Raw genomic sequence first — 12,625 nt, forward strand, 5'->3', positions numbered from 1 at the left:
TCTCAAGTTGGTGATCATATGGCTCATTGCCTGTTAACAGCTGAAGAAAAAAACTGTCCCTGAAATTTGTTAGAGATATGAATGTTTAATTGTACATTTTCAAAAAAATAATGAAACAATTGTTGCACATTTGCAGAAGAGGTTAAATATGAGTCAAGATCTTCTTTGAATGCAGGTCTTGACTGACATGAGAGCAGGGACAAGTTACTCATTCTTGTCTGGCAAATAGACAAGTCAATGTATCATATTGGACCATGGCATCTGAGGAACATTGTTTATTTATTAAGCCTTGGAGGGAAAAAAAGGAAATGGTGAAGTGTCTTGTCAGGTGATCTTTTCCTCCTATACGCATGTGGCCAAAACAAAGAGCAGCAGAGATGTTGGTTGTCAAAGTCTGCAGCGGGTATAGATCAGCTACAGAAATGGGGGCAGAGAAATGGCAGGTGGAGTTTAATTCTGAACAAGTGTGAGGTGTTCTACTTTGGGAGGTTGAATGTAAGGGAAAGTATACAGTTCATAGCAAGATCCTTAACAACATTGATGTGCAGAGGGATCTTAGGGCCCATATACAGAACTCCCTGAAAATGGCAACACAAACAGGTGGAGTGGTGAAGAAAGCAAATGGTATGTTTGCCTCACTGGTCATTGCAGTGAGTAAAAAGAGCCAGGAATTCCCATCGGTATTTTATAGGATCTTGGTTTGGACACATTTTGAGTATTGTGTGTAGTTTTGCACAGTACAGGAATAATATAGAGGCTTTGGACATGATGCAGAGGAGACTTACTAGAATGCTGCCTGGATTGGAAGGTATTGGCTCCAAGGAGAGGTTAGACAAACTTGGATAGTTTTCCCTGAAACATCGGAGGTTGAGGGGAGACCTGACAAGTATATAAGATAATGAAGGGGGTAGATAGGGTAGAGAATCAGAACCCTTTTCCCAGGGTGAATATTTCAAAAAGTAGAGAGCATAGCTTTAAGATGAGAGTGGCAAAGTTTAAAGGAGATGTGTGGCGCACATTATTTTACACAGGGTGGTGAGTGCCTGAAACACACTGCCAGGGATGATGGTGGAGACAGACATGATGGCAATGAATAGGCTTTTTGATAGGCACAGATAATTAGCGAATGGAGAGATAGGGATCATATCCAGGTTGATGCAATTAGTTTAACTTGACATCATGTTCTGCAGAGACACTGTGGGTTGAAGGATCTGTTCCTGTGCTGTACTGGTCTATGTTTTAAGTTGAGTGTGTGTGTGTTTTTCGCTAGAGAATATTTGTTTTCTAAATTAATCAGAGAATATCAATAGATATTGTAACATCAATCTGAACTGCTCTTTAGATGGACATAGCACCACCTTTGGAGCAGTTTAGAAAGTACAAGATTATGTTATCTTATCTTCTAGCCTTTATTAATTTGGCCCATACAGCCACTTACACATATCTGGTGTCATACTAGCCTTTCCACACTTTATAAAAAAAAACCTTCTTGCTAAAATTGGAACTGTGGAAAAAATCTCTCCAATCACAGAAATAATATGATCTCCATTCAACCACAAGCCTTGGTCCTCCTGTACCCATCATTTAGCCTCAGTATAATTTTACTGCTTATCTTCTGCTCGTTGGGTAAAGGACAATAATTTTAATCATTAAGAAAATTTAGATTTTAGTGTGAAAACACATACCTCCAGATTCAGGGACGATTTCTTCCCAGCTATCATAAGGTAACTGAACCATCCTATCAACAACTAGAGATAAGTCCTGAGCTACCATATACATATTTGAAGACCTTTGGACCATCTTTAATCGGACTTTATTGGACTTTATCTTGCACTCTAGGTTGGTCCCTTTATCCCATATCTTGATTGTAATCATGTGTAGTCTTTCATATCATCATATCATATCATATATATACAGCCGGAAACAGGCCTTTTCGGCCCTCCAAGTCCGTGCCGCCCAGTGATCCCCGTACATTAACACTATCCTACACCCACTAGGGACAATTTTTACATTTACCCAGCCAATTAACCTACATACCTGTACGTCTTTGGAGTGTGGGAGGAAACCGAAGAACTCGGAGAAAACCCACGCAGGTCACGGGGAGAACGTACAAACTCCTTACAGTGCAGCATCTGTAGTCAGGATCGAACCTGAGTCTCCGGCGCTGCATTCGCTGTAAAGCAGCAACTCTACCGCTGACTGGATAGCAAATAAAGCGTTTCACTGTACTTCAGTACATGTGGCAATAAACTAAACTAAACTTGCCCTTATTTTAGAGGATGAGAAATCAAATTAGAGTTGATGTATGTGGGTGCTATCCTTAATATTAATCTGTGATCTAATAGTTAATGCTGGAAGATTTTATAATATAACATATTTATTTATGTTTCAACAACTTTTCCAGTTACTTGAATGTCGATAAGAGCTCTAAGTCTCATAATTCTCTTTTGGCATTAGAGTCAGAGTGTCATAAAGTCGGCACGGTAGCGCAGCGGTAGAGTTGCTGCTTTACAGCGAATGCAGCGCCGGAGACTCAGGTTCGATCCTGACTACGGGTGCTGCACTGTAAGGAGTTTGTACGTTCTCCCCGTGACCTGCGTGGGTTTTCTCCGAGATCTTCGGTTTCCTCCCACACTCCAAAGACGTACAGGTATGTAGGTTAATTGGCTGGGTAAATGTAAATGTAAAAATTGTCCCTAGTGGGTGTAGAATAGTGTTAATGTGTGGGGATCACTGGGCGGCACGGACTTGGAGGGCCGAAAAGGCCTGTTTCCGGCTGTATATATATGATATGATATGATATGATACAGACAAAAACAACTTTAGCTCATCCTGACCGCATTGACCATTGTACATCCATCAAGAATTGACCCATGCCTACTTTGCAACTAAAGCTTTTTACTGTACCTTGGTGCACGTGACAATATACTAAACTGGACTGCTTTGAAGAGGTTCTCCCCTCTCTGACGGGAGTTCTGTGGGACCTTCTCTCACTGCTCCCCTTCTGTGATTGCTGCTGTTCCCCTGCTCAATGACCATGTTCTGACCCAGACTCGCTACCGCAACCACGCGTGTTCCCTCAACACTTGCCTGTGCCGCCATTTTGTGACCTGTAGCTCCCAGCTCCAGTTCCAGGCCTTCCAGTTCGGACCCAACCCAGATTTCAAGTACCTGCACTCGATGCACTACTTCTCCCAACAGTTCTCTTTATCATAATCATAATCATACTTTGTTAGCCAAGTATGTTTTGCAACATATGAGGCATTTCATTTGCCATATAGTCGTACCAATAAAAAGCAACAGAACACACAAAATACATTTTAACATAAACATCCACCAAAGCAACTCATCCACATTCCGCACTGCGATGGAAGGCGAAGAAAAGTTCAATCTCTTCCCTTCTTTGTTCTCCTGTGGTCGGAGGCCTCGAGCCTTCCGTTGACAGGACGATCTTGACTCCCGTAGCCGGCGGTCAGGCCCTCCGTATCGGGGCGACCAAGCTCCTGCGTCGGAAGGGAATCTCAGCTCCCCCGTGCCAGACAATCGGGCCCAAGGTCAGGGCTAGTCGAACCTTCCGTGTTCTTTGGAGCGTCCTGACATCAGTCTCTACCCAAGACTGCGAGCTCCTCGATGTTGACGTTTGCAGGCCGCGGTTGGAGTGTCGATCCCAGGCAAGAGATCGGCTCCAATGTTAAGTGCACATCCCCGTGGTGGTGCTCAAAGTCAGTCCCGAGCAAAGCCACCAGCTCCATGATGTTAGGCCGCAGAGCGACCGGAGATACGATCCGGAAAACAATTGCAACTCCGGCAAGGTAAAAGATTGAAAAAAAGTTTCCCCCGAGCCCCCCGCCATTCCCCCACATAAAACAAACCAGAGAACATTAACACATACTTTTAAAACACACTAAAAATAACAAAAAGACGAAAAGACAGTTGGCGAGTCTGCCATTGCTGATGGCGCCACCCGGTGAAATGCATTGTGTAATCTACACTCTCCTCCATGCGCTGGCACCAGCCAGCCTTTGCTCTGACTCTCCTGCGGCCTGACTCACCCAGACCTGCAATGGACCCAACTTTACTTCATTCTCTGTCAATAAACCAATAAACGCTTCCTCGCTTACCTGGACGCCACCAAGGATCACAAGCTTGGGAGTAGCCCCGACCCAAAACATCACCTCTCCATATTCCCCAGAGTTGCTAGTTGCCTGACCCACAGAGTTACTCCAGTACTTTGTATCCCTTTGTGTAAACTAGCATCAGCAATTCCTAGTTACTACCTTGAATGGTATGTTAGATTATAACTCAAACAACAGTATGATAGAGAATTGTTGTCTCACAGGTATTCCTGAAAATATTAACCTTTTTACCAATTAAGAGCAATGATTTATGTTGATAATTATGTTCATAATCTTCCTTTTGGTTCTGAGGTAATATTTTTAGCTACTCCCTGTCTTTGGTTCAGTTTTATTTAGGCCTAAGGCTTTATGAGAAGACTTAATGAGCTGTCAAACTGCTCGTAGCAGAATAATGGCACATTAAGGCAAACCACATGAAGAGACTGTTTCATTATCACATCATTCCATAAAGCATCAGGATTTATGATTTATTCTTATGAGCATTTTTATTGGAGCATAAGCCGGAAAGTAAAAGTGGAAAGAGACTCAGGAATTAACGAAAAAAAATAGAAAAATAGCTTAAGGCATAAGATGTACTTAGTTGGCAACCGAGAGGAAATGTGTTGTCTGACCTTCATTTGAAATTGAAAATTGAGTGCAGCTTAATCCCACATGTATTGGTCCCACCATTAAAATGCACACTGCATAAGGCAATATGAAATGCCACGTAAATAAATGCACTAGTAGCGAGGGGCAATGAAGTACCATTACTGTGAAGTACTTGTCTGTTATGTCACACAGAATTTTGTGAACTCGTGGTTGCAATCCATGCACTGCATAACCATTCCATCAAGCCAAATATATCTACATTACTGTCGTTAAATCTTTTACATTCTCTTGCCCCTTTACTTAGCTTTGCCAGGCATTCTTGTGTTACTGCAGTAAACAGCAGGTTAAATACAAAAATGCACCACGGCTGACAACTCACAATTCAGCTGCAAAAACACTGATTTGCTTGTCATTGTAAAATTTTGTGCAGAGCTTACCCTGAGAAAAGTGTCTTCTGTTCATGTCAATTATTGAATGTTCTGATCAAGGCTCTCGAATGCAGAACTAGAGTCAAACATAAAGGAGATCGTCGGCTTTTTAAAAAACTGTGACGAGGATGAGATTTTGTCTCCAAAGCACAAAGTGCTGGAGTAACTCAGCGAGTCAGACAGCATCTCTGGAGAACATGGCTACGTGACCTTTTGGGTCAAGACCCCTCTTCACGCTGGCGTTTTGGATCAAGACATGGATAGGCAACGTTTTGGGTCGGGACCCTTCTTCGGACTGATTCCTTCATTTTGTCTCAATTCCCAATCCCAGAAGGCAGTTGACACTCAGTCGTCAAATATACCGAAGGCTGAAATCAAAAAGTTCTGGTTCACTTGGGAAAACAGGAGATACAAGGGCAGGATAGGGTAGAAAGTCAAGTGGATGTAAACGTCTACACACGATCTTGCTATGGGGCTTGCTCATATTTCATATGTTATGTTTAAGAACTGTTTTAAAAATACAACAATAAGCAAACAAATTATTTCCTTTTGCATACAAATATCAAGAAGCTTATATCTGATTGCTCGTAATAAAGAGAGCATCAGTAAGCATTTCCATTCTGAAGCAGCATAAGAAAATGTTGCTGACTGTACATTTTATTAAACATCTTTTTTTCTCCTGGAGGAATTGGTTTTTACTTTATTTTGGAGCAATTCCATGGTTACAAAAGATCAAAATTAAGGCATTTGCCATATAGCAGATGCCCAGGTCTTGCAGCCACATGATTTATGTGACTGTTCCTGATAAGTTTCTAGTCAGCTCCCAGGATATCTGACCTGGTGGGGTTTTAGTTCAGTTTAGAGCTACAGCTTGGAGGCTCTTTAGCTCACCGAGTCCATGCCAGCTGTCGATCACTTGTTCACACTAGGTCTATGTTATGCCACATTCACAACCACTCCAGACACTATGGGGGCGATTTACAGAGGCCAATCAACCAATAAACCTGTACATCTTTGGGATGTGGGAGGAAACTGTAACACCTGGAGGAAACACGCAGTTGCTATTAAAATATGCAAACTCCACACTGACAGCATCCAAGCTCAGGAACCTGGTCTCTGGTGCTGCGGGCATGACGGGGAAAGTAGAGAGGCGGGAAAGATGAGTAGAGGGGAGGAAACAGAATGAAGGCTGGGAGAGGCAAAGTGGTAGAATCAAGTTAATTCCAAATAATTTATTTCTTATGAATAGAAATAAATTACATTTGCTTTATTCCTTCCACAATCCTGTGTTGCATACCTGTACCCACAGCCTCAACAGTCAGTTGAATGGTTCGATGGTTCGATGGTTCAATGATGCTGTATAATCACGTGAAAAACAAAGTGAAATCCTTATTCAAGTCGCCAGATTTGGTGCCGTTTCCAAAGTCCGGTCAGCGCACTGGGTCTTGTGGAGTGGTGCCCTAACCAGGCGAGCCCCAGGCTGCTGCAGGGTCCATTCAGTGAACCAAAGTCCCTCTCCTCACGCAGCCACCTTTGTGCCCCTGGGGCACTTCCTGCAGCTGACCTCGAGAGCCCGGAAGATACGACCTCCGTTCACTTTCCTTCTGGCCTTGATCCTTGGCACCGTCATCGATGACTCCTTCCTTTTTGGTTCTCTGGTCTTTGGGGGGAACAATCCGGGGACGGGCTTGGCGACTTTCCCGCCTACAGGGTAATGCCCGCCGGATCTCTCTGCGTTCAGCCATGCGGCCCACCATGTCCTTCTGAATCTTGCCGCGCTGCCCGGCGGGTCTTTCTGCCGATGACGCACTGGGTCTTTTCGGGTGGGTTCATTTGGAAGATTCCTCAGGTTATTGACCAGGAAACACTTTGATGTTGAGACAAGCAATGTTGTTGTTTGTACGCTTGACCAAGAACCAGGTGACTGGAAAGCACCATACTTTAACGTTGACCTGTTTACAGTCGAGGTGATTTACACCACATGCATGCACTTCAGTCATCTGTTTTGGTTTGCAGCTGGCTCAGGGTCCAATGTCTGTGCTGAGGTGAGGGATTAATGTGAGATATTGCAGGAAAGCATTCAACTAGCATTAGGTTGGCACAGGGAACAGTTGGGTACCCTTGTGATGACAATGGAAGGTTTGGACCAAGCTCCTAAATCTAACTGTAAGGTAAATAATTTCATTTAGTGCCATAATTTAACTCTTTTATTGGTTCCTCAGAAACTATATATAATTAATTACCATCTGGCTATGACTGAGGTAATTGTGGCATCAAACGACAGAAAATATTGTTTCTTTCCCAATTCTCATTCAGCTTTCCCACAGTACTTTAACCAGATGACACCATCAGCATTTAAGGTACAAACAGTTTTTAAAGATAAGATAGAACAAAAGATTGTAAGGATCTTACAGTTAATTATATTCCTTAGAGATTTTTAGTACAGTCTAGCTCAATGATCCAAGATCTCCAAGTGTAGTTGTTACAACATCACAGAATTGCAATGTTGGCATAATTGGTATTTCTGATACATTAGGATGATAAGCATGCTTTCTTCTATCAGTTCAATCTTTATTAACTTTGTTCAGGCAAGCAGCACAAACACCAAGCAAAAAGGCCATGAGTATTTCCAAATGGGTGCAGTTTCTTAAAACTATACTTTACCTCAGTGTTTTATTCTCATGACTAATGCTTTCATGTGTTTGACTTTGATTGGGTGATTGAAAAGAAAGGAACTTGCAACTGGATATAATGTGGTAAACGAATGCTGTAATTTTAAGCATCTACACTAAATACTCTAGATAAGGAATCGAGTTCAAGTGGAATCTGTGTCAATGACTAACTGCAATCCATTGTTCTTGGACCATTTATGAAGTTCAGTTTTAATTTAGTTTACATTATGATTGTCATGTGTACCGAGGGACAGTGAAATGCTTTTTTGTTATGTGTTATCTAGTCACCGAAAAGACTATACATGATTACAATCAAGCTGTCCAGAGTGTATGGATAAAGGGTATAATGTTTAGTGCAAGATAAAGTGGTTTAGATATAGGACCAGAAGTTAGAGTTGTGGACAACTGATCCAAAGACACAAGCTCAGAAACCACTGCGGCAGCTGAATGTACACTCAAGTAATTATATTGGAAAGAAAACCACAAATGGCATATTGTGTGCAGTTCTGGGCTCCGAACTACAGGAGAAATTGGGAAGGCCTTAGGGAAGCAGCTGAGCAGATTTACCAGAATGATTTCATGAATGTGTGACCTCGGTTTAGTAGATGGGCTGGAGACGTTAGAATGCATCTTCTTGGAACAGAGCAGTTTGCGTGGAGCTGATAGAGGCATTCACTGTGATGATGGCTTTGGTCCAAGTGGTTAGAAATGATTCCCATTGGCCGGAGTTGGTAGGCTGGCACAGTGCAACAGTGGTAGAGTTGCTGCCTTACAGCGCAAGAGACCCAGGTTTGATCCTGACTACGGGTGCTGTCTGTATGGAGTTTGTACGTTCTCCTTGTGACCATGTGGGTTTTCTAAGGGTGCTCTGGTTTCCTCCCACACTCCATATGTACAAGTTTATAGGTTAATTGAGTAAGTGGGTAAAAATTATAAATTGTCCCCTGTGTGTAGGATAGTGTTAGTGTATGGGGTGATTGTTGGTTGGAAAGGACTCTGTATCTGTACAGGCTAAAGTAAAACATGGGAACAGACCACAACGTCTGTGCTGAACACAATGCCAAGTTAAACTAATCTCAATATCCTTCTATTTCCTGCATATCCATTTGGCTATCTAAATGCCTCTTAAACATCACTATCGTATCTGCCTCTACCACCAACAGTGGCAATGTGTTCCACAGCCCCACCACTCTCTGTGTAAAAATGTGTGCACCTCTACTCCTCTTTAAACTTTATCCCTCGCATCTCAAAGCAAAACTTTAACCCTCGCACCTTAAAGCACCCCCCTTTGTGTTTGGCATTTCCACCTTTTGCAAAGGTTCTGACTGTCTAGCCTATCCTACGTTGAGGAAGGTAACACTGATAATGAAATTGAGTATTCATTCATGTATAAAGTATATACATGAATGAATGGCATGCAGTTTTGCATTGAGAGCTGGAAATGCTCTAGACCTTTCAGCTAGATGTCAGCCAGATACGCATATTAACTGTATCAACACTTTGCTTATTAAACTTTCCAAGCTTAGTGAATCCAAACAGCAGAAAATGCTGGAAATACTCAGCAGCTCTGGCAGCATCAATGGAGAAAACAAAAACAAAGTTAACGCTTCAAATCAATGACTTTTCATCAGAATTTGAATAGTTATTGAAGTATTAATGCCCTCCTCATCCACTACCTGGCCTGCTCAGCATTTGCCAAATTTTCTCTTTTAAATTCATATTCCCTGCATCTTTGAGTTAATTTTTCAATCAGGCAACTTTTGTCACTGTCCATGAGTATAGAATATAGTCTGCTCCTGATGAAGAGCTACAGGCGGGAGACATTATCACCTGGGTTCGGCCCATGAAGTTGTAGAAACAAGGAATTGCAGAAAAGGACTCAAATGCCGGAGTAACTCGGTGGGTCAGGCATCATATCTGGAGAACATGGATGGTGATGTTTCGGGCTTCGACCCTTCTTCAGATTGATTGTGGGGGGGGGTGGGGTAGGGAGAAAGGGGAGGGAGAGGCAGGACAAAGATGGTTGGAACAAAGCAGAAGGCATGAGAGAGATGTTTAACGAGTTGCAAATTGTGAAGCCAGAGGAAAGAATATAGGGTCCAGGTTATCTCCTGTGTGTGAATTGCCCAAACTTTGATGGGGCAGCACACATTTTGAGTCCTTTGTCAAGTTTGGAATGAAATGAAATAGTACCTTAACCTCTTGAGTGAGTATCTCAGAGTAGCAATATTTAGGATTATACTAGACTGAGGTGGACCCGTTGGGTCCAAATCTCTCCTGCGGGCCTCTCCTGGGGCAACCCTCCCCTAACTGACAATCCTGTGGGCCCGGCAACCCTCTCCAACTGACGAAGACCGTTAACGGGCGGGAAGTGTCCCCCGGGGCCGTGGGCAGGCGAGAAGGAACCGGGAAGGGGAGAGGGAGACACTCACCACTACCCCGTGCCGCCAGCGCTGCAGCCAGAGTGAGCCATGGACCCAAAGCCTCTCCTGCAGCACGGCAGCGATCGTTGGCGAAGGGCAGCGATGGCCATCTTGTTGGACCCTCTTCCTCTGCTGCACCACGGGAGGAAGTTCAGGAGCGGGGCCCGCCGGGACGGGTGCCGGTCCTCCCGGTGGGGGGGGGGGGGGGGGGCTGGTGGGGGGGTGAGCGCATCTATGAAAGTTAGCGGCAGCTCATGGGCTCAGCAGCCCCCTCCCCCTCATTGGCTCCAAACCTGCATTGGTCCAGCCTCTCCTCCCCCCTCCCCCTCCCCCCCACTCCCCCTCCCCTCCTCTCCCTCCTCTCCCTCCCCCCACTCCCCCCTCCCCTCCCCCCACTCCCCCTTCCCCCTCCCCCTCCCCCTCTACTCACCCACTCCATCCCCCCTCAACCCTCCTTAGCCCCCTCTCCCCCTCTCCCCCCCACTCACCCACACCCACTCCATCCCCCCTGAACCCCCCTTATCCTCCCCTCCCCCCCCCCCGACTAACGCACTCGATCCCCCCTCAAACCCCTCCCCCACCCCCCCCACCCCCCCATCGCCATTCTGTAGATCAGAATAGGGCCCAAGAATAAATGGATAAGTCATAACTTTAGGTCACTGTTGCTAGGGTGGGATTTGGCGGGAAGGGAGTGGGGTATTGTGGAAATCACAGCAAATAATTATCCAATGCTGGTCAACATTGTTTTGGGAAATTAGTCGAGTACAAACGTGTGGACCTCTTAGGAATGATTGGGACTGTGGGAGTCAGGGAAATGTTGCAATTGGCTATAAGGCTCAGGTTTTCAATCTTTAGGGCATACTTTGAGTGGTAGCTGGCAGGGGATCAGTCAAGGTACTTTAGGTCAAAGTTCAGCTTGGACATCCGTTGGATGTTAGGATGAGATTGGCTATGTGTGGTGAGAGAAATCTGCCTGGAGATGATGATGTGGTCACCCTGGAGACATTGATGATTGTTGTGAGTGAATGTGAAGAGCACCTTGACCTGGAGACCGGTGAAGGTGTCTGGTCGGAGATCCGTAACTTGAGGTCAGCATAGCTGGCCATGATAGGGTAGTCAGCCAGGGCACCAGCCACGGAATCATGAAATCATTACAAAGAGCAGACTGCCAACTTCTTACAGGGGCATCTATTATTTCTCCCCTCTTCCATCAGGCAGAAGATACAAAAGCCTGAAAGCACATACAACCAGATTCAAGTGCAGTGTCTTCACCACTGTTATCAACTTCTTCAACAGACCTCTCGCTGATGAATTCCCAATCTCCCAATCTACCATGTTGCGGCCTTTGCAATTTTTTCTGTATACACTTTCTCCACAGCACAGCGCTGTATTCTGCACAATATTCTTGCAGTACCTGATGTCTGGTATGATTTGCCTGGATAGCATAAAACACAAAATTGTTCACTATATCTCGGCATACATGACGACAATAAACCAATGCCAATAAACATGAAATTGACTAGTTTAAGCAAGCTTAATATTGAGAAGATTTGAACAAAATGAATTTAAAACATGAATTAGCCAGCTATTCTGTTTTAATAGCCACAATCAATCAAATCAAGCCGAGCTTTAAGGTCGGTTCTAAGGTTGGATGTTTAGAAGTGGCTATGCAAGTCTGCAGGTAATATAAGAAAATAACTGCAGATGCTGGTACAAATCGAAGGTATTTATTCACAAAATGCTGGAGTAACTCAGCAGGTCAGGCAGCATCTCAGGAGAGAAGGAATGGGTGACGTTTCGGGTCGAGACCCTTCTTCAGACTGAAGTCTGCAGAATCAGTCTGAAGAAGGGTTCCGACCCAAAACGTTTTCCAGAGATGTTGCCTGACTTGTTGAGTTACTCCACTCCCCTTTTGTCCATTTATGTAAACCAGCACCTACAGTTCCTTGTTGCTACTCTCTATATTCTGCTGCGGGTCCTGTCTTTAACTACGTTGAGACAGGAATAAGCATGATCCCAACCAAAGTATCATTACATCATAACGTCCCTGTCTTTAACATCTCAATCACTCTGTTTAGGAAGGAACTGCAGATGCTTGTTTAAACCAAAGATAGACACAAGAAGCTGGAGTAACTCAGTGGGACAGGCAGCATCTCTGGAGAGAGATGCTGCCTGTCGGGGCGAGACCTTTAATCAGACCATCTTTGGAATCTGGGAGGAATCCCCTGCGGTGATGGGGAGAATGTACAAACTACGTGAAGTCAGCACCCATAGTCAGGATTGAACCTGGGTCTCTGGCGCTGTGAGGCAGCAGCTCTACCACTGCACCACCGTCTCACCCCATTTTAATTGTTATTTATTGTGAATGAATTATCAGT

The 12,625-nt window shown here is 44.3% G+C and overlaps 1 protein-coding gene across 2 annotated transcripts in view; it reads left to right on the forward strand.

The window, feature by feature from the left end:
- Window positions 1-12,625, forward strand: part of astn1 (astrotactin 1) — a 1,605,092-nt gene that overhangs the window by 1,325,681 nt on the left and 266,786 nt on the right. The gene's annotated exons all lie outside the window — the stretch shown is intronic.

Source organism: Rhinoraja longicauda, chromosome 11 (assembly GCF_053455715.1).
Source record: "Rhinoraja longicauda isolate Sanriku21f chromosome 11, sRhiLon1.1, whole genome shotgun sequence".
Lineage (NCBI taxonomy): Eukaryota > Metazoa > Chordata > Chondrichthyes > Rajiformes > Arhynchobatidae > Rhinoraja > Rhinoraja longicauda.